Below are 20,426 nucleotides of genomic sequence, written 5' to 3' on the forward strand. Positions count from 1 at the left end.
TTTTGATACCATTTGCAGAGAAAAACCCAGACGCTTTCATTTGCAGCCCGTTTTTCCCATTTTTCACAACAACAAAAAAACATTTGCTGTATTTTGGCTAATTTCTGGGACCCCTCCAGGGGAATCCACAAACCCTGGGTACATTTAGAATCCCCATGATGTTGGAAGAAAAGGACCCAAATTTGGCGTGGATACCTTATGTGGTCAAAAAGGTACAGGGGCCTAAGCGCTCACTACCCCAAATAGCCCAAAAAAGGCTTAGCACAGGGGGGGGGAAAAGGCCTAGCAGCGAAGTGGTTAAGCATAAGGTCAGTCAATCAGGGCTTCCTAAATGCAAAGTAAAAGTGCACTAAGTATATGATAAAGGTAAGGAAACAATTGTGTGGTAGTGATGTTTGGTTTTCTCCCTACCTGAGTGAGCCCCCACTTCTTATTCTGTAATGGCTTAAGTTGTCTTGTAAAACATTCACAAAGGTTAGCTAAGGAGAAAGAACAAAATTGCAATGAACAGTTAGCCCCGTAAGAAAAGTATAAAAGAAAATGAAATGTCTGCAGACTGTAATATGGCACCCACCTAAAGTGGCTGGGAGGCACTCTCTGTGAACAGGTAAGCTAAATCTTCAGCCATTAGCTATATTAACGAAAAATCATTAATGTCAGGAAATCTAACTAAGTATCATACCATTCAGGTGCCAAAACACGGGAAAAGGCACATCCTTAAGGACGATGGAACACTACTTTGCTTTTTAATAATGCTTAGGTGAAAACACCATTACCGTATTAGTCAAGTCAATAAAGCTTTATTCGATTTCTTAATTAAGAGAATCATAAAAGCAGATTAAATAGTTTACAGCATGATTATCATTTCATAACATTTTCAAAAATAATGAAATATACAATTTCAGAAATCGATTACATACGAAGACAGCGGTCCAGAATCAGAATCAAATAGCTTTTATTCGGTTGATATACATCAACCATATAAGCACAGACATAATAACAGTCAACATATAAAAACAGAACTATCCTTGATATAAATACATGGGAATTCATAGGCATATAATATTCCCACTACATTAAAGTGCAAGTGCATTTTTACAATACAAATAAATATCCTTATATAGTGGCAAACAAAAGCAATAGGCAAAAATTGCCTAATACTGGTAGGTTTTGTAAAGGATGTAACTAGACAAAGACAAAAGTGCAAATGCAATAATACAGTACATATGGAAATCCAGGTAGACTCAGTATCAAAAATAAGTGGACATAGATTTCCTAATACCAATGGATTTCAGGATAAAAGTAGCTAAATAAAAACACAATCCTGGATCTTCTAATTTAAAAAGCAATTTCATGGCACCTTTAACCGACCTAATGTTATTTCAAATAAAACTTTCTGGAATTAAGGTAAAAATTGCAAATTAATAAAAAATGGCTGCAGCTTTGGTGGGATATACCATCACATGGGCATCGTTGAAAATTAACAAGGTGGTGTAATGTACCCAATCTTAAACATGTCAGCACATAGTGGTGTGATGCTCTAGTCACGACTGACAAGTAAGATTGGAAACCCTCTTTAACTTCCAGTTGCTGGTAGAGCATAAAGGTAGTTTGCTTATTGAGTACACTAAATCAGGCCTTCAATTGCTGTGAAAGGAAGGTTGATTTTATCTAATTTTTAGTAACAGAGGCTATACACCCGGGGTCCAGCCGTATATCATAATTGAATAGAGTTTTGTACCAGTGCGAGATGTATTTAAGCCATGGTATTTTTAAACAATTCTCCATTTTAACGCAGTCCCGTATAATAGATTGGCTGAACCTTGTCTCTTCCTTTGACCAAATTGATATCCATAATAGGAGGGGTCGTAATGAGACAATATCTGATATATAAGCAATGCCCACTTCCCGGTGAATAAGTTCCGTAGAGGCAGAGGGGGGGGCACACAGCAAGCGTTTTAAAAAAGCATTTTCGGCTTGTAAAAGAGAAATCGCTTGGGTATGTCCCCAAACGCCAGCACCATAAATGGTGGCAGAAACGCATCTTGCCTCATAGATTGCCATCATATCTTTTATACGGCGACAGCCCAATTTAGCAGTAAATCTAAAAATACCGTTTATATTTCTCTCCATCTTGGAGCGAGCATTCTCCTGTTCCTGTGCCCATGACTCATTTCCAGCGAAAGTAATACCCAAATAACAAAATGATTTTACAGTTAATACTTTAAAGTCCTCTATGTAAAATCGTCTAACTGTTATTGGGTTCTTGCTGCAAGCCATGACAAAAGTTTTTGATTTATTAATTAAAAGCTTTCTTTTAGTAATAAATATAATAAAATTGTCGATAAGACGCTGGAGCCCAATAGGGGTCCGGGATAATAGGACCGCGTCGTCAGCGTATAAAAGAATTGGGATAGGGTTTCCTTCAATCCTTGGTGCATCAGCTTCAAATGTTTTCAGGGCGGCATCAACATGATTAATAAATAAAGAAAACAGTAATGGAGCCAGCACACACCCCTGGCGGATACTTCTCTTGACTTTAAAGGGGGGGGTATACTCGCCTGAATATCCATACCGCACCTTAATAGTTAATACTTCATATAATCTTGCTAGAAAGTAAACTATATCTTTTGGGGCACCCATTTCTAGCAAAAGGGGCCATAAAATCAAATAGTCAACTAAATCAAAAGCGCTAATCAGATCAGCAAAGCATAGGTATAGGTTGCCCTCCTTTGCCAGTGTATACTTCCCGATCAGAAGATCTAAATTTACGCACTGCTCTAATGTTCCCAGTCCTTTCCTAAACCCATATTGGGCTTGTGAGAGGATCGTCTTTTCTGTAGCCCAATCTTCTAGTCTAGAAAGCAAGACCCTACTCAAAATCTTTATAGAAGAGTCCAACAATGAGATTGGGCGATAGTTACGGGCATCAGTCTTTACTCCCTTCTTATAAATTGGGATTATTATTGACTGTCCCCATGATGCTGGGAATACTGTTTTAGAAGCAACATTAAATACTCTAGTTAAAAAGGGTGACCATAAATCCATATTGTTCTTATAAAGATCTATCGGAACCCCATCTGGGCCGGGCGCCTTACCACCCTTACTACTAGATATATCATCTAAGACCTCCCCATTACTAATCATCAGAGGTATAATTGGCCATTGAGCGGGCATATCATGTGGTATAGCAGGTAAGGTATTACTATTAGTAGAATTAAAGATATTTGAAAAGTGTTCGACCCAGGAGTTACTAGTAATATGGGAATTAAATTCTGGTACATGATCATCTTTCAAAAAAGAGCTATTAACAGTATCCCAGAATAGCTTCCTATTTTTTGTATCAGCTGCGTAACTTAATTTTTCCCATGCATCATCTCGGAGTTCGGCTTTTCTTGTCTCCAGGGCAGAATTATACTCTATTCGTAGAGTCCTAATTATATCCCGATCCCGTGGATTACACCCCAGGGCTTGTTTAAGGTGATGTAGGGCAGCTGTACAGTTCTTATCGAACCAGCCTACCTTTGGTTTTCTTTTACCATGGGCAGGTTTCGTCAAGAGATTCTCGATGACCTTATTGATCTTAATAAAATTTTCAAGCAAAGATTGAGGATCAATCTCCTCCCCTAAACAGAGTTGGAGTTCGACCTGACATTGTTTAATGACATCACTCTGAATTTTTGGTGGATCCAAACCTGTCCATTTTATCCGCACACCATTAGATCTAATAGGGGCAATACATGGACTGATAGATACATCATTGGGATTTTTAAATCCCCAAGTGAGTAGGTTAACGGAGATGCTGTTATGATCACTTATAGGTTGCTCCATTACCCATGGTGAGGAAAACAGGTGTGCACTGTTACTAGAAATTAAAATATGATCAATATTAGACCTTACATTTCTCCCTGTAAATGTAGGACATTTCACATTATTTTTGTCCATAGTACAGTCCAACAAATCCAGATCCAATTTAGCAATAACACTATTTAAAGCAGCACCATAATCACAGTGGGGAAAATGCATATAATCATCGCTTTCATTTTCCCCCCTCCTATGCCCACATACTTTGGTCAAAGATAATGGACACGCCTGGATATTAAAATCACCAACCAAAAGAATAGTGGTCGGGTTCCTAATGGTACTGATCAACTTATCAACTTCTCGCTCCAGGGCAGAAACAACTGACCCTCGGGTTGAATTAAACCGATTGTTATAGAAGTTGATCAGAATTACATCTTTTCCCGCCATGGACTCCAACCACATAATCTGGGCATAAGCACCAACAGTAATACAGCACTTAATGTTACATTTGTTCAAATTGATAGCAATCATAATCAGAAGTCCCCCCCTAGCTCTACCTGAAGTTAATGGCAAGGCCGGTAACGAATGAGTAGTATAACCCTCTACATAAACTGGCTCCGTGCACCATGTCTCTTGGAGACATATAATATCATGTTGGGCTGAGATACAATCTAACCATGCCGAGGTACCTATCTTGCTCTTGAAACCTGATATATTCCAGGAGGTTACTAAATACCCAGTGCCTGGTTCAGGCTCGGTGGCCTCAATGACTTCCGGTTGGAATACGGTATCATCCACTTTATCGTTGGGGAATGATGAGATTAAAGAAGGACAAACATAGTTGTACTGGGAGTGTACCTACCACCCGAATTTATCCCAAAAGGTTCCTTCTTACCTAAATTAGTAATCTCTTCGACCTCCATTCCCCATACAGGTTCGACACATACATATCGAACCTGTTGTACCTGGTTCATCTGTGGATGTCCCTTACGTCAATCATTAGTGTTGAGGTCACTCAGGACCTGGAATCTATTAGCCAATGGAATGGCAGGGTGGAATAAGGAGCAGGATCTGGGAGGAGCTAAAAGGGATCTATTTCTGGGTCGGCTGTCAATTTCCTGTATTGGCATTAAGTGTCTATAAAAATACCCTAAAGGGAAAAGAGTGATATTATATTCCATACAGGAAGGAGGGGGTGCATCATTGAGAGTGTTACTAACCCATCTTGGGGATCGGAAATTAATAATAATGCAATCACCTTCAAAGCATTTTTGTAATGGGCCGACCCAGCTCACTCTACGTGTAGTCAAGATCTGGTTTGCCCCAGCTATATGATATCCGCAGTTTTTAGTCAGCCAGAACACCACTTTATTCAAGAGAGAGCCATGATCTTCTGTCTGTCCTAGTAGGAATTTGGGTACATTTGTGAGGACAGCGACATAGACACTACATTCTGGCGGTAAGTTTACGGACACAGAGGATCTTCCGCCCCTAGGGGTCGCAGTTCTTAACTCTCCCGATTTTACGGGGCCCAGTATGTTGGAGTTGCATAATTTTACCTCTTCACTATCTCTCGGGAGTGAGGCTGAACTGTGGCTATCAATTGTTCTGCTCATTAACAGGGCTTTAGAGGCTTTTAAATTTACCCCATTTGCCTCATTTATGATGGGGGACCTATCCTTTGGGTTAATGCTAAGTTCTCTAGCAGAACAATTATTAATAAGTGCTGGATTAACCTCTAACATTTGCATCCTACTACTCTCACTAGTGAGTCTTTCATTAGCTTTTGTAATGGAACCACTTATCTTGTTAACTTCTCTAATGAGGATATCCAATTTGTCATAGAGTGGCCTAAGTAGTTCTATAACTTTATCGGTTATAACTGCTAGGGTTAGATCATGTTGTAAAGGGACTGTCTTAGCCAACTTTTAACCTAGTAGGCCTGGTTTTCCTATAGAATTATCTTTTTTATCTTTTTTTGGCCAAAGGTTGGGTTTAGGATTTGCCTGTCCTGAGGTGTTCTTTCTGCCACATCCCCTGGTATTTTTCATGGGCAATGTGCTCGCTAGAGTAGACAATGTGGGAGACATGGATATCCGAGTACAATCTTCGATGATGTCTCCCTCGTTGGCAGTGGCCGTGGGTGTCGCCTCAAATATCTGCGGATTGAGCATTAAGTCAACTGGGCAAGACTCACTCGGTGGATTAGCAGATGCCATAACCACATCCCCCTGTGCAACACCCAGTTGGCTGTGGCCCATAGATAGTCACCTTTCCGTGCGGTCTATCTCCTCTGATAGAACATTCACTGCCTTAACCAGATATAAGTCTAGCGTAGTACATGGTTTTTCAATAGATGGTTTAATAGTCTTCCTTTTTGCCATAATAGATATAGGTTTTTTTCAAATCCTAAATAGCAGAGGGAGGGCCCTGCCCGGCCTCTATCGGTCACTGACGGGCAAGGACGGCCCCACCCTTGGCCCGGGCACCGCCCACGCGGGTCCCGCGTTGCGTGGGGCGGGGGCGCTTTTATCCGTGCTGCGGCGTCACTGTTGCTGGCGTCACAGAGCCACGCCAGCAGGGGATCATGGGAAGTGTAGTCCCCTTCTCTGCAGCGTCGCTGGGGCAGCAGGTGGAATGCGAAGGCTGTTCCCCTCACGGCGTGAAAAGCAATTGGCAAGCCGTTTCCCTCACGGCAGAGTAGAGGTAGGTAGAGTCTAAGAGCGCGTCCCGCATTGCGTGGGGCGGGGGTGCTTTTATCCGTGCTGCGGCGTCGCTGTTGCTGGCGTCACAGAGCCGCGCCAGCAGGGGATCATGGGAAGTGTAGTCCCCTTCTCTGCAGCATCGCCGGGGCAGCAGGTGGAATGCGAAGGCCGTTCCCCTCACGGCATGAAAAGCAATTGGCAAGCCGTTTCCCTAACGGCAGAGTAGAGGTAGGTAGAGTCTAAGAGCGCATCTTTCTTCGTTGGAGCAACGTTCATCTTGTTTGACGTATATAGATATGACTAAACATACCCTTCGGACCGAGGATTCGTGTTGCAGTATGGATTTCGTGTTAAAAGTTGTTTTCAGTGAAACTGTTGGCTATTCTTTTAGTGTTTGCTTGTGTCTGCACAGAAAGAAGTGGTTTCTTGGTTACTGCCTGTCTTATATGGACCATATGGGACCTGACGGGTTAATGTACCTGTTGTGAAGCTGAAAACGGTCATGGGAGACGTAGTTTTGACAGTTTTCATTGGTTGCTGTTAAAGAATCCTTAACCGGGAATAGTATCCTGTTCACGTGACTTCCATGCAGGGTGGCTCGCGACTGCGGATGGCGCCACAAAATGTATTGCAGGGTGGAGTGGTACAGTCAATACCAGTCAGACTGAGCGGTATGGGAGAAGAGTCTGCTCTCTACTAACTCTATTCCCTTCGCAGCTCCCTTAGTTTACCGGCCGCCTGATGACCAGGCGCCGGCTCAGTGATATGGACGAGCAAAATCATCCAGTGAGGAACCAGGAATCCCGCCCATTGATGAAAGGCGGCGGCGTGCCGCAGTCCATTCACTTAATAGTACTAAAAACGGTCTCACATCAAATTGGTTTTCCTACATTTAAAAATATTTTTTTTAAACACAATTATAGAAGTAATAAAAAGTTCATTCTCTAGAGATTGTAAAACCAGAAATGCAGGACGACATTGTCTAAGGCCGAGTGATCTTACGATCGTAAGGATCTACCTCCTTCTCTGTACGGAATAAAATTTGCAAAAAACTGAATACATGCAATGACGACTGTTGACATAGGTCATCACACGGAAATTTACACATCAGTCTGGACCAATCATTAATTTCAGGAAAACTAGTTGTTCTGTGTATGATGCCTAATCTGAAGCGCGTTAACAAGAACCTGTCATAGTCACCTACAATAATCCTTAAGTACGGCTGAATCTGAATGTAGTCAAGGTAAGGTGGTGTGCTTGTACAGTTGATTTTGTAATTTCAGTAGTATTTCTATTTGCTTCCAGTAGGGACAGGCAGCTACTTTTACGATCTTTCTAGCAACTGTAGTCATGGTATTGTGGTCATTATAATATTTTGGGTGGCCAAGATTACATGTGAAATATTTTATATAATTTATCCACCTAATGTGTAAAGCCCCATGTAATCTGCAGCTGTCATTCAAGATTTGGCGATTAAGTAGTGTTTTCTCAGAAGTACAAATCCTGTGCCACAAAAGGACTGGCTGAATTTTTATAAGGTCCGCTAAATATTACATGCCTAATTCTGCATGGCAGATATGGGTGGAAGTACTATCTGGAACGGCCAGCAAGAACCTAAAAAAGATGTTCTCGGCAATCTGTGAAGAGTTAATGTCAACATGACCCCAGATGCCAGCACCATAAGTGGCAATTGACACACACTTTCCATTGTAAATTTGCAATGGTTCTACCAGTATTAATGGCTCTCTTTCTTGGTTATTTTTTTTGAGTGGTGAGCTAGGCAGTAGGCAGGCGACGCACCAAAGACATCGCCGACTCACGACAGGAGAAGGAGGACGCTGGGAAAGCGGAAACTGCACAGGGAGGCAGTAGCCACAAGGAAGACACCGCCTGCTCACGACGGGGGAATGAGGAGTCCAGAAAGCAGGAATCAACACTGGGAGGTAGAGGTCACACCGAAGATAACGGTGGACTTGCGACGTAAGAAGGAGGACGCCGAGGGTCTGCGAAGGAACAGAGCAGCCCCGGAAGGGCCTACGCAGGGAACACAGAAGCAGAGTACGCCCCCAACACATGAACGCGAAGTGCTCTAGTGCGGGAGCAGGGGAGTCTTATACTCCTCCTCTGCCATGCCCCGCCCATCACACACGACAGGCTCGGCAGGCTTGATACTTACCTTTCGCCATTAAGGTCGACACCATTGAAGGAACACTCAAGGAGAACTCACGCTAGAATGGAATTTGACACCATCAAATATTTGGGAGTTCAGGTGTCTCACTTTCCCAAACAGCTCGTAAAGAGCACCTTGAGTAGAGTAGTCCTGGCAACCAAGTGATCAATGCCAGTCTGGGTTAAGGTCCCGCTGTCTCTGATGGGCAGAGGGGCAGTAACTAAAATGTTAATGCTTCCCAGGTTATTCTATTTTGTGGCACTGCTGACAATATTGAGTGCAACATTCTTTGACATGTTAAGTGTGGATTTCGGCTAATTGTCAATGCTTGCAGAACCTCCCAGTGCATCTATCAGACATTGGCAGACACTGAGAAGATACTAAAAGGATCTGCACTGGAGGAATCCTTGTTTTAAAAGGTGGGGGTAAAGCACAAATGTGTCCCCAGAAGAAATATAAAGTGATATATTTTGTGAAAAAAATGAAATTATCGGGAGGTTGGTCCTCCTGGAACACAGGTTGACCCCCTTAGGGGCCAATAGGCTTTTTTGTAAATGTGTGCTTTCCCTGTAAAGAAGTTTAAGCCCCTCAGGTGAAAACACACATTTCAACAAAAAAAGAGAGAAAGGAAATTGTCAGGAGGTTGGCTCTCCTGTAATATAGGCCAAACCCCAATTATTTTTTTACACTTGTGTGTCCAATGGGGGGCAAATGCGACCCATAAAGGAAAGCACACATTTAAAAAAAATGTTGCATTGGGGTTGGCCCTCCTACGATAGGAGTTTATCACCTATGGCCCACATATATCTTTGGAAATGTGTGTTTTTTCCTGGTGGGCCGATTGCACTCCCAGTGGAAAACACATTTAAAAAAAATAGTAGAAGTAGGGGGTTTATAAGCAGCCCCCTTCATCAATTGGTCTGTTATGACAGTCAAATTATTATTTCACCCAGTACAGCATGAGGCAATGAGCCTGGCTACTTCTGCCATTGGCTAACTACACTGTGAGTGATAGCACAGTCAATTTTCACAAGGTGTGCAGTGATTCCTACATAGAGGGAACTGCCATAGTCCAGTCGGCTGGTGATGAGTGTTTGTGTCATGGTGTGTCTTGTGTGTAGGGGTAGCCACTTGAACATCTAATGTAGGATGCGCAGAGTGAGCAAGCAGGTGGAGGAGATAGCGTTGATCTATGATTTCATGGTGAACTTGTTGTCAATTATGATACTGAGGTTTCTGGAGTGGTTGAACGGAGTGGGTGTGGGTCCTAAATCTGATGGCCACCAGGAGTTGTTCCATGTTTTGCTACTGTTGCCAAAGATCAGTACATCCATCTTGTCTGTGTTCAGCTGCAGGCAGTTGGTCTTCATCCAGTTGGCGACGATTGTCATGTATCTGTGGAAGTTGGTTCAGGTGGTGGTAAAGTTGTCGGTGAGTGAGAAAATGAGTTGGGTGTCATCTGTGTAGGAATTTATGTTGAGACTGTAGAATCTGATGATATTGACCAGTGGGGTCATATACGTTGAAGAGTATGGGGCTGAGTAATGAGCCCTGGGGGACACCAAGGTGGAAGTTTGGAGGTGGATCCTCTGGGTTCTTCTGGTGAGGAAGGAGGTGATCCATCTGAGTGTGTCCCCTTGGATGCTGATATGGTGGAGTAATTTGATCATTGTGTGGTGGGATATGGTGCTGAAGGCTGTAGAGAGGCCGAGATGGATCAAAGCTGCTGTTTTTCCACGGTCAAGGAGGGTTCGGATGTCATCGCTGGCTGCGATCAGGGTGGTTTTGGTGCTGTGACTGCTTCAGAAGTCGTATTGGGAGGTGTCAAATAGATGGTTCTTCTCCAGGTGTGTCATGAGTTGATTGTTGAAGATCTTTTCGAGTACTTTCGCTGGGAATTGGAGCAAGGCGATTGGCAGGTGGTTTCTGAGTTCACAGGGGTCGGTGGAGGGTTTTTTGAGTAGTGGTCTGACTTTGATGTGTTTCTAGGCATCTGGAAATGTTGAGATGGTGATAGAGGTGTTGAATACAATGGTGAGTTCCTGGAGGATCCTTTGATTTCTAAGGTTGAAGATGTGGTGCAAGCATGGGTCTTTGGGAGCTCCCAAGTGGATGGGTTTCATGGCGAAGGTGGTGTCCTGGGTGGAGAGGATGTTCTAGATGATCAATGTATGGTTTGTGTCGATTACGATGGTGGCGTATCTGTGAAGAAAGTCCGTAGGTGTGGGTTGGGGTTCAACGTTTCTGTATATGGTTGCGATCTTTTCATAGAAGTGGGCGAGGTTGTCACACAGCTCCAGTGAGGGTGTGATGTTGTTTTGTTGGCAGCCGGTTTGGAGAATTCCTTAATGATGTTCCAGGTTCCTTGGTGTTGTTGGCACTGGTTTCAATACATGCAGCAATGGCTGTCTTCTTTGTTGCCCTCAGCAGGTGGTAGTAGAGGTTGAGGGAGGTCTTGAAGGCTGCCCTGTCAGAGGTGTCCTTGCTGGTGCGCCATCTGCTTCCCAAATGTTTGGTGTCTCATTTCGCTGTTTTGAGTTCTTGGGTGTACCAGCTGGCCTTTTTAGAACGTTTTCTCTGGAAGTTGCTCTTGATGGGGATGATGCTGTCTGCACATTTCCTGTTCCAGGCATGATTTTTAACTTCCGTTTCAAGGTTTGGCGGTGGTGCAAGGGTTGGAGGTGTTAAGGGCATTCACCCAGCTGGTCTCTGAGATTTTGTTTCACCTCCGGTGGGGGGGTGTTGGTCATCTTGAGGGTGGCGGAGCGGGGGCTGCAGATGCTGAAGAGGATGATGGAGTGATTGGGTCCAGCATGTGTCTTGCGGTGTGTGTAGGGTTGGGGACGATCTGGGTCAATCCGAGGCTGCTCGTAATGTTGAGGAGGTGTGCTGTGTTTCTGTCATTAGGTTCATCGATGTGGAAATTTAGGTTGCAGATTAAGATGTAGTCCTTGGAGTCTATTGTTAGGGGTGCAATTAAGTCTGCAGTGGTGTTGCAGAAGCTGGGGTGTGAGCCTGGGGTTTTGCATGTGAGGGTGCCTCAGATGGTTGTCTTGTCATACGTGTGGAGCTTAAAGTTGAGATGTTCCATGGGGGTGGTGGTGTTGTTGGTTTTGGTGGTACACTCTATGGTTTCTTTGTGGATGATGGCTGTTCGTCCTCCCGGCTTGTTGGGCGGTCCTGGTGAGTGATTTTATATCTGTCGGGGATCGCTTTGGCAATGTCTGGGGTGGATGTGGGGTTAAGCCAGGTCTCAGTGAGGAAAACTATGTCGGGTGCAAGGGTGGTGATGTGGTCCCATAATTAAGTGGGATGCTTGCATAGTGAGAGTGTGTTGAGAAGGGCGCATACAAGTTGGTGTTTTGTTCAGGTGGTTTCTGTGGTGCGTTTGGGGTGGGGCTGGTCGGTGAGCTGATGTGTGTTTAGTGGCAGGTGGAGTGGCAGTGGGTCCAGGTGAATGTTCCTACCGTAGAGAATTGGTTGCTGCAGCGGCAGTGTTTGTTGCAGCATTTGGGGTCGAGGGTGTAGAGCTCGGTGATCGTGTATCTTTGAGGGGTTGGGAGGGCCAGGGGTCATAGTGCTGGGCATAGTGAGGGTGCAGATGGGCACAGACTCAATGCCGCCGCACATGTTCTCTGTGCAGTCAAGCTGTGGCCTGCATTAAGTAGGTCTTGTGGTGGACGGGGCTTCTGTTAGCAGGAAGAACAGTGAGTGGGAAAAAAATCTAGTGGGAAAACCCAGGCAGCTGCTGTGTTACTGGAACAGTCTGGAACAAACAGGCAAGTGGCAAGCTCGGTGTCCAGGTGCCTACTGATGTGGTCAATCTGCACTCTGCATTAAGTAGGTCCTGGGGTAGGTGGGGCTTCTGTTGATGGGAAGAACAATGAGTGAGAAAAACTGTTGGAAAAACTCCAGCCATAAAACCCATGCAGCTGCGGTGTCACTGGATCAGTCTGTAACGAGCAGGAACTTGAGGCCACAGGCAAGTGGCAAGCTAGGTGTCCAGGTGCCTACTGTGAAATAAAATGAAAAAATTAACAGTTGCTGGAGTGAAATCACCCCTTGTACTTTGAAGTCTAATGTGTTAGGGGCGTGCCCCAACTTGCCACATGGGCCTACTAACAGAAGCTCTTGACAGATTCCCATAGGGGCTCTAATTTCCATCACCTGGAAAAATGTGGTTTTTGGAGCAAAGTATGAGTGACAACCAAGGGGACATGATGGACCCAGAAGTGAACCAGGGGCAGCCTCCTGATCCTGCCCTGAGGTGCAGGCTATCAAGGCCTCTTGGACTGCTCTGGAAACAAAAATGGACACTATGGCAGTGGACATCAACTGGCAGACATAGGACGGATGGCATAATGGATGACAGTGATGGAAATCACCATGATGGAAGACTCCAGGTCCATTAAAACCCTAAAAGTCGAAATCTATCACATTTACAATGTTACCAAACTTCTCCATGCACGGGCTGAAGATGGTGAAGGCAGCTAATGCGTATCAATGTACGAACTGAGGGTCTTGTGGTGGACAGGGCTTCTGTTAGCAGGAAGAACAGTGAGTGGTAATGTGGAGAAATTCTTGGAGGAGCTACTTATCACCAGACTGACCTTAGTGGGCTTTGCAGTTAAAAGGGTGCACAGAATACCTGGGACTGCACCAAAATGTGGAGTGAGACCCACAATTGCCCACTTTCTGCACTTCAAGAACAGAGATGGACTGCCAAGGGCGGCCAGACAAAGGGTTTCAACACGATCATGATGTTCTCTGACTTTAAGCAGGAGGTTCAAGCCAGGATACGCTCCTTCAACAAGATCAATGTGGAACTCAGGTAGCATAATATGCAGTACTCCCTATGATTCCTGGCGAATCTGTACATCGTGGGCGATGGCAAGGTTTGATTCTGCACAACACGGAAGAGGCGAGAGACTAGATGGAGGGATGGCACCTGGTTGGCTCAGGGAACTGATCCCTCACCACCCCGCCCATGAGACCCTTGAGTGGCAACATGAAGGGAACTGGATGCTCCCCCTCTGAGGGGGGAGCAGTGTGGAACTGAGAAGAGGCATACCATGGTAGCGGCAGAGAGCAAGGAGTAGGAAGAACAATCCAGAAAAACTTGTGGGAACAAGCTCCTACCTCAGAATGTAAACTTTGTTCCTGAACATTATTTGGTTTTAGTAAGTTTTGATGTTTAAGTGTAAAGGCCGAAGACACACTTGCAGCTCAAGCATGTAGGATTGGGAAGTTGTCAGAAATGGGGACGGAGACTGGGACGGGTAATTCAAGGTTCACTCTAATATCCTGGAATGTGAATGGGCTAGGGAGTAAACTCAACAGAGGAGTGGTATCCCAATATCTGAACCAATGGAACCCAGCTATAAACCTCTTACAGCAAACTCACCTGGTGGGCAACAAGAGAATATTCTTGGGAAGAGGGCGCCACTGATGACTATCACATTTGTGATTCACCTTGGGATGAGGGGGGGTTGGCATAATAGTGCAGTGGTCTCTCCCCATGGCAGTCCTGAAGAACTGGGCCAACCCAAATGACTGCTTTGCAGCGAATTTGGAGGACTGGAATGGGAACAGATTGCACTTACCAGCCATACAAACAGATATATTGCAGAGGGCTGGGGAATGGCTCACACAGATTCCGCCCATAATCACAATCCTGGGGGGTGACCTGAACCTGGTATTAGACACTGACAGGGATAGGATAATGAGGAACAGGGGACCAGCAGGCTGGAACACACGATTGAAAGCATTTCTATTGGCTTGGTAGACATATGGAGGGAGGCAAGACCTCCATAACACTGCTACTCATATGTGGCTGGAGTGACGGGATCTATCTCCTGATTGGACCAGCTTCTGGTCTCTCTGACCCAGGCCAAGTGATACTGTTATACTGCATATAGGGCTAGAGGTAGATCTGTCCACTGTCCGCTACACACACATGTAGTGGGGAGGACACCAAGAGGTTGGGAGACCTGAAGGTTGGACCTGTGGGAGTTGAGAGACGGGTATACAAGAACACACCTGACTTCCATCCAGAGCTCTATTTTCAAAAAGAACACTGGTGCGGTCCCCTTGGTCACAATTTGGGAGGCCTAAAAACTGTTTGAAGGGGTCCTCTAGTCCCACACATAACAGAAGGAGAGAGAGAGAAACAAAAAGAGGTTGCCACACTAGAAGTACATTTAACACAGTGTGAATCTGATTGGGAGGGCCTCTTCACCCAACCAGACCTATCGGCTGACCCTAGCAAGGGAAAAACACCGCAACTGGGTGGAGGAGGAGGTAAGGGCCCAATACCGATCCAAGCAACACCGACTCCATGGAGTCAGTAACAAGGCAGAAAAATTGATTGCATGGTTGGCACACAGAGAGGAGGGGAGGAGATGGATCCATTACCTGGTAGATGCCAAGTACTGGGGAGGACCCAGGGACCCACCGGTCTACCATCAAAATGTTATAAGTTTGTGGCCTGCCTAGTGATGGAGCCATTGAAGCAGATGTTCTACACAGTCAGGAAGGAGTACACGCTACCTCTTGACTTGAGAACTGCGACAATTGTCGTGATCCATAAGGAGGGCACGGCACCTGAACTTTGTGAATCCTAGTGACCAATCACCCTACTTAATACAGAGGTCAAAATGTTTGTGAAAGTACTCATGAATAGGCTAACACAAGTGATCGACAAATGGATAGAACTGGACCAGTCAGGTTTTATGCCTGGGTGCTCCACCCGACAGAACCTGTGCCAACTTCTTAGTTGTAAGGCGCAAGAACGGGAGGTGGAAGAGCAGACAGTGCTGCTGTCCCTGGATGCCAGGAGAGCCCTCAACTCATGGGAATTCCTGTGGGCCTTCCTGGACAAAATGGGCCTTGGCAGGGAATTTTAATCCTGACTCAAGCTTGTATACACAAACCCGGCACACAGAATGAGGGTGAATAGATCCAGACCCCATAGGCCGTGGGACACGGCAGGGGTGTCTGCTTTCTCTTTAGCTCTTTACACTGGTTCTGGAGCCACTTGTGAGCTGAATTAGGGTGGATACCCAACTCCGGGGCTGCAGAGGACCGCACATTGGTACGATATTATCTCTCTCTACTCGATGATATTGTATTGGATTTGGCTGACCCCAGAAGGACAGTCCCCAGGGTTCTGAACAAGCAGGACATATTCAGTACATACTCAGGGATTTTCATTAACTGGGTGAAATCAGTCTTATTTCCACTTCTTATTAGTCCTCCCAAGGGACTTGACCAGCCAGCTGCGTTGGGCTTCAGATGGCTTCCGATATCTGGGGGTAGGGGGCACGCTGGACCCTGTGACATTCCGGGAACACAACTTGAACCAGATACTGGAGGGGTATAGAGAGGATGAGGGGCATTGGAGATCACACCCGTTATCACTGATTGTACTCCTCAAGTTCCCCTACCTGCTCCAAAGTACATTATTGGAGGCACAGAGGATTTCTTGCTATCAGTAGAGGCACTCTCCCCTAAAATCATGCTACCAACGCTGACCAGATGCCCTTATGATGGGGGGATTGGTCTGCCGGATCTTAGAATGCTCTACAGGCGGTCAATGACTGGGTTTTTTCTCTGCAAACTGAACCCTGTTTGTGGAAGAATCGGGATCCTCTATCCCTAGAGGAATGTGCGTGGTACCTATACAATGGACATAGACTCCCACATACACCTACCCCACCAGACATAGTGATAAAAATGTATTTGGAAAACAGCAAACAAGAAGATAGTTTGGCAGGAGAAACCTACACTGGATACTCCCATGTGGGCATCGACTACCCTAAAGGCCTTATGGAGTCTGGACTAGGGGCACCAATGGGACCTAATAGGTATCTCTAAACTGGGCGATACTGGAACCTGCAGGGCCTGCTCCCCTACACCAACTTGTAGACCCAATACGAGCTAACTACTTCAAAACTTTATCAGTGCATACAGGTTATGCATGCCCTTAGGGAACACAGGGACATACGACACGCAGCCCCCTCTGAGTCACCAATGGAATGCCAACTTCTGCTATCCCCACTCCACACTCATGAGATCTCCTTTACATAAAGGGCATTGCTAGCCAACTGCTAGCCCCCACTTGACAGGTTCTAGGGCACTGGGAGGAAGACTTAGGCACACAAGCGGAAAAGGACTGGGGGAGACCTGCAGGCATCCTCAAGAGGTGGTTATTAAAGTCAGATATAAGCCAATATAATTGAAGATCCTACACTGAGCATACATTACCAGAACCAGACTTTATCAGATATGTAGGGTAGATTCTGATAGTTGTCTGTGAGGATGTGGCCAACGGGGTAGTCCATATGATGTGGGACTGCCTTAGGATACCGCTGTTCTGGAAGGGGGTGAAAAGCTATCTGTTGGAGGTGGTAGAGACCCCTTTTCAAATAACTAGATGATTGGCCACCTTTTGATTAGTAGGAAAATAGACCCTATTTGGCTAAACAATGTGCCTCTGTAATATAACATTGATCAAAGCACGTCGAGATATTGCTAGGGCCTGTAGTAGTAGAGACACACCCTCCCTGTCCCAATGGGAGAGGGGAATGGAATGGTACATGCAAGTGGAATGTATGGTCAATGATGTCACGGGATGTTCCAGAAAATTTGTCAATGTATTGAGGTCATGGAAAGAATACAGGTGTCTGGGTGGCTGACACACAGCACATGGTATTTTGAGTCTGAACTCACCTCCAATATTGTACCTAATTTTGCAGCTGTATGATGTCAATGTCTGATGGTATTTCCTATGGTTATCAGAAAGCAATAAAAATATTTTTTTTAAGTATTATTAGTTATGTGGAAAGATGAGAAAATAATTCGGTTTGGTGTGTTTCTGCTTTTTTATTCTTACACACATCTCACACATGCACACACCCACCAACAGATTTAGAGCCATACTTCTGCTTTCTATGTAGAACTGTGTTATAGAAGGAAGGTTTTAGATAGTCAAACAATGGAGGACAGCTCTGAAGTAGGATTAGGAATGGTGACAACATCTGAGGGAGAGGAAAATAGAGCAAATTCTGGAAGTGATTTTTCAGTCGGCGGAGTTCCATCTGATGACTCGTTCTAGCGATTTTGCGGAACATGGTCAGGGAATCATGGCGTCCCTTTTCAAGCACAGTCTGTTCAGTGGTGTGTCTGTCAACCCAGAGAGCAGGCATGGGTGGTGGCAGGCACAGATGAAGTGCTCTCATGGCAGCCCCCCACATTAGTGTAGCCCCAAATTCCCTTGTTCACTGAAAATGCTGGATGCAAAGTCAATACAGCAAGTCTTTCACTGATTGACTACATCCCTCTCTTTTTAGATGTTGGTTTCCTTGAGGAAATTATGCAACAAACGAATTGGCCTGCAGAACAATATCTGAGGGAGCATGGAGGCACTGTTCGCTTCAGTCTAGGACACACCGGTAGACTCTTACTTTACCTGAGGAGTAGAAGAAATGCTTGGGCCTCACACTCAAAATGGGGATAGTGCACAAACCAAGGTTGCGGTCCTACTGGACAACTCAAACTTTTTGGACAACACTCATCTTTGCACCACACATGAGGAGTGTTTGGGTTTTTCTATTGCAGCATATGCTACCTTTCAATGATAATGTTGCTGCCTCATGCCAGAACCATCCAGACGATAACAGGGTGTTCAAAATTCATCCTGTCATGGAACATTTGACTTATACTCCTGGAAAGAATATAGCCATTGATTAGTCCATAATCCTGTAAAAAGTGTGGCTGCTGTTCAGGCAGTACATACTGAGTAAAAGGGCTTAATATGGCATCAAGTTGTGCATGCTGTGTGAGAGCTTTACTGGCTATGTATACAGCTTGAGAGTGTAAACAGGGAAGGAGTATGCTCTAAATCCTGCATGTTTCCCTTCCACACCAGGCATCATGGTAAAGATTGTATGGGAGCTTCGCTAATCACTCCTTCATAAAGGTTAAAACCTTTAAGTGGACAACTTCTAAACAGGAGTACAGCTATTCAATGAGTTGTCCACAGCTGGTACTGTGACATGCGGCATAGTTTGATTTTCTCACCAAGGATTCCTGCAGGAGCTCGTTTGTAAGAAGTTTCAAAAATCCCTAAGCACTTTGCTATGTTCCAACAAACTGCTTGCAGTCAAATTCTCTGATAGGCGGGATGTGTATGTGCTCACTACAATCCATGATGAGAGCACTTCCCCTCTTACGGTTTGGGATCATCTGGCTAAAGTTTACAAGTCCACCTGTATAATTGATTACAACAAGTATGGGTGGGGTGGATAAGAATGACTGAGTTGTAATAATTGCACTTAGTGTAAGAAGATGTTCACCCACTTGATCCACATAGGAATGCTGTATTATCAGACCACCATGGGAAGAACAATGTTTTTTCTTGATTTTCAATTGACCGCCATTGAAAGTCTTAGTGCTGCAATAGCAGCAGTCTCCACTTCATTTGCTGGAGAGGATGTGGCAAGGCAGCAGGATACCTGCAGCACTTAGAAAGAGTGGACCATGCTATTGTTGCAGAATCTGCTCTAAGCAACGAAAGAGACAGGAGACTTTTTGTTACTATCCACGGCGTCTATCACAGACAGTCCTATATTTTACAACGTGCTTATGTTGTAATATGCAAAAGTGAACTAATATTTACCTTTCAATAGCTGTGTATAAATTCATACCATCCATGGGCCACAACTTCACTAGGCAAGCAGTCTTATGGATTGTTTCCTCTACTTGAGGAAATCATGGACTTGCTTACACCTTTATCCACCATCGGAATGTGGTAGATGTTCTGTGCCACCTATGATTAGTGCATTACAGTTACCATACTGCACCACACAGTGAATGAAACATAGGCAATCTTGTTATGGAGTAACATGTGCGGCAAATCCTATAGTCTTTAGTAGTTTTTGAACTGCTCTTTGGGGAACTTAGGCAGTTTTCCCCAGCATATTTGCCTTAGTTTCAAAGGTAGATATGCTCACTCAGTTAAAGGAATGCAAGCTTCTGAAGGCATTCACGGACACAACCAACTTGAATCAAGAAACTGGAAGGAGTTGGATTTAGAATGGTGAGTGCATTAAAGACGCATGAGAGACACGTCTTCCTGATCCTCGTGGTTCTCACCGCAGACATTAATAGAGTTTCACTAGTCATGGGTTTGGTGATGCTCAGAATGTCAACGGAGGCGGATACTTGACAGGGAGTAAAAACATAGTCAACATTTTTTAAAATTTATGAATATTGTTAAGGCACCAACTGTAAACATGTCAGCAGAGGTTTATTTATGGTGTGTTTGTATGCCAGTTGGTTGATGACTGGCTGAAAGGGGATTTGATTGTCGATTCTTTCCTCTGGCTTATGAATGTGATGGGCCCTTGAATGGTGACGGTATGTTGCTGTGAGTGCACTGATGTGGTGAACTGGGCCCCTGGCATGAAATTCTTGTGTGTGGTGCGTGAATGGCGTGTGAATAGCCTTTAAAGAAGTTGGTGTCTTGACACAGCTTATAGCGCACATTGAGTAGATTTGGTTTCAATATTCTGGCGGTATGATTAGTATTTGTTCTTTGAAGCTAGCACTTAGGGAGGTGCTAAAACAAACCTGTAAGAGTGGTAGTTTCACTTTGAGAATTCAGTTCTTAGGGCTCCCATTGACCCAGGTTTATCCATTCTTGTCATGGGTAAGAGGCCCAACACACAAGCGTGGCAGCATTTTTA

This window comes from Triturus cristatus, chromosome 5_2 (assembly GCF_964204655.1).
Source record: "Triturus cristatus chromosome 5_2, aTriCri1.1, whole genome shotgun sequence".
In the NCBI taxonomy this organism is placed as follows: Eukaryota; Metazoa; Chordata; class Amphibia; order Caudata; family Salamandridae; genus Triturus; species Triturus cristatus.